The sequence below is a fragment of the Oncorhynchus nerka genome, unplaced genomic scaffold (assembly GCF_034236695.1).
Source record: "Oncorhynchus nerka isolate Pitt River unplaced genomic scaffold, Oner_Uvic_2.0 unplaced_scaffold_5037, whole genome shotgun sequence".
NCBI lineage: Eukaryota > Metazoa > Chordata > Actinopteri > Salmoniformes > Salmonidae > Oncorhynchus > Oncorhynchus nerka.
The window spans coordinates 1,019-3,998 of record NW_027036269.1 but is presented as its reverse complement, the minus strand read 5'-3'; the positions used below and the strand labels follow the sequence as shown (position 1 = coordinate 3,998).

Genomic DNA, 2,980 nt, shown 5'->3' with positions numbered 1-2,980 from the left:
TCTCACACTCTGATGGTATTGATGGCTGGTATAGGTCTCTCACTCTGATGGTATTGATGGCTGGTATAGGTCTCTCACTCTGATGGTATTGATGGCTGGTATAGGTCTCTCACTCTGATGGTATTGATGGCTGGTATAGGTCTCACTCTGATGGTATTGATGACTGGTATGGGTCTCACTCTGCTGGTATTGATGGCTGGTATAGGTCTCTGATGGTATTGAGGGCTGGTATAGGTCTCACTCTGCTGGTATTGATGGCTGGTATAGGTCTCACTCTGATGGTATTGAGGGCTGGTCACTGAATTCTACTCTGCTGGTATTGATGGATGGGCTATAGGTCTCCCACTCTGCAGTGACCAAGTGGCTGGCGCTGGTCTCCCTTGCTGGTATTGATGGCTGGTATAGGTCTCACACTGCTGGTAATGATGGCTGGTATAGGTCTCAATCTGCTGGTTTTGATGGCTGGTATAGGTCTCACACTCTGCTGGTATTGATGGCTGAGTAGGTACTGAAGTCAGAGTTCTGGACTGTCTTCTTCTTTGGTGTCCTCGGTCCTCGGATATCCAACGAGGCGTAAAACAGGTCTCCTTCCTCCTGAGAGAGAGAGAGAGACAGAGAGAGAGAGAGAGAGCAGAGATAGAGAGAGAGAGAGAGAGAGAGAGAGAGAGAGAGAGAGAGAGAGACACAGAGAGAGACACACAGAGAGAGAGAGAGAGAGAGAGAGAGAGAGAGAGGGAGAGAGAGGCTTTTGTCTTCTGTTCTTAATGATTATACATCCCATTGAATAGGGCTGGGATAACAAACACATGGACTACAAATCAAGATGGCCTCCCCTAAAAGAACTAAATATCCCAGTCTGACTCTACCTGTAATCTGCTCTCACTTCCCCTGATGGTCGTCTTGATCTGAGAGTCGGTTGGAGCTGAAGAGGAAGAGTTTATCACCATTAAAACAAGTCTGAGGTCAAACAAGGACAATAATAAGACTGATTCAGAAAACAGAGACATTCAAATAATGAGAGACTGAAAAGTAAGTAGAAGACTGACTATGGGAGGAAGTGAGAGAGTCAGTTTACCTGTTTAGAGGATGTGAGAGAGTCAGTTTACCTGTTGTTCTGCAGAAGGAGTAGACACAGGTGGAGGAGAGGAGAGAGGAGAGGAGAGCAGACACAGGACACAGACTGAACAGCAACATCCAACACAGACCACAGTCTACATCAGGGGAGGAGGAGGGCTCAGTAGGGCTGGTTTCTGGACATAAACACAAGCATAAATTAAGAAACTTGTCTCTCATTGAGATTCTGTTTCCCTGGCAACATATGTAAATGTATTTTGTACGGCAACCTAAAGAAAGAAACAAGAAACAGTATTTTCTTACCAAATGAAAGTCTGGTGATGATATTTCCATGGTAGTAGACCTCTTTTCCCTCAATAGCTGTTTCTGTGTCATTGAGAAACCCTTCCTTGTTCAGCACAGGTATCTGCCAGCTCCCACAGTAGTAGAGTCCCAGGTCAGATTCAGAGACGTTAGTTATCAGTAGATCATAGAACTGTTGAGAACGCCACAGGAAATAGAATCGACGGACAGGATTGGCCTTCATCTCTCTGTCTGAAATTCTGAAATGACTCCCGTTCCCAACGGAGCTGGTTCTGTGCCAATCTGTTACCAGATGGTCTTTGATGTCACAATGAAGAACAACATTGTCTCCTGGTCTGACTCTCAGCTCCACCTCTGCTGCAGAGATCCCATCCTGACTGGAGGAAACAGCACCTTCAGGTAGCAGAGGAACAGTGTTAGGATGAACTGACTGGAGGAAACAGCACCTACAGGTAGCAGAGGAACAGTGTTAGGATGAACTGACTGGAGGAAACAGCACCTACAGGTAGCAGAGGAACAGTGTTAGGATGAACTGACTGGAGGAAACAGCACCTACAGGTAGCAGAGGAACAGTGTTAGGATGAACTGACTGGAGGAAACAGCTCCTACAGGTAGCAGAGGAACAGTGTTAGGATGAACTGACTGGAGGAAACAGCACCTACAGGTAGCAGAGGACAATAAGGAGCAATGGCAATAACAGAGAGCTATGAAACAGCTGAGAGCTGTAGCAACAACAGAGAGCTGAAGCAACAACAGAGAGCTGAAGCAACAACAGAGAGCTGTAGCAACAACAGAGAGCTGTACCAACAACAGAGAGCTGAAGCAACAACAGAGAGCTATGACAACAACAGAGAGCTGTAGCAACAACAGAGAGTTGTAGCAACAACAGAGCTGTAGCAACAACAGAGAGCTATGACAACAACAGAGAGCTGAAGCAACAACAGAGAGCTGTAGCAACAACAGAGAGCTGTAGCAACAACAGAGAGCTGTACCAACAACAGAGAGCTGTAGCAACAACAGAGAGCTGTAGCAACAACAGAGAGCTGTACCAACAACAGAGAGCTGTAGCAACAATAGAGAGCTGTACCAACAACAGAGAGATGTACCAACAACAGAGAGCTGTACCAACAACAGAGAGCTGTAGCAACAACAGAGAGCTATGGCAACAACAGAGAGCTGTAGCAACAACAGAGAGCTATGGCAACAACAGAGAGCTGTAGCAACAACAGAGAACTATGGCAACAACAGAGAGCTGTAGCAACAACAGAGAACTATGGCAACAACAGAGAGCTGTAGCAACAACATAGAGCTGTAGCAACAACAGAGCTGTAGCAACAACAGAGAGCTGTAGGAACAACAGAGAGCTGTAGCAACAACAGAGAGCTGTAGCATGCCATCATGGTCCATAGACAAAGACAGTATGCAAAGTAACAGCACGTACACACTACACTCTTCGTAAAAAAGGTGCTGTCTAGATCCTCAAAGGGTTCTTTAACTGTCCCCATACGAGAACCTTTCAAATAAACCTTTTTGGTTCTAGGTAGATGCCTTTTGGGTTCAAGATTGAGCCACTCCCACAGAGGAAATGAAACCAAAAAGGGTT

The 2,980-nt window shown here is 46.0% G+C and overlaps 1 long non-coding RNA gene across 1 annotated transcript; it reads right to left on the bottom strand.

The window, feature by feature from the left end:
• Positions 1-395: 395 nt before the first annotated feature.
• On the bottom strand, positions 396-1,242 carry LOC135566423 (uncharacterized). The gene is made up of 3 exons (XR_010462079.1): positions 1,107-1,242; positions 867-922; positions 396-594 (listed from the first exon to the last, which is right to left on the bottom strand). It is a non-coding gene; the product is annotated as an uncharacterized LOC135566423 (long non-coding RNA).
• Positions 1,243-2,980: the final 1,738 nt, after the last annotated feature.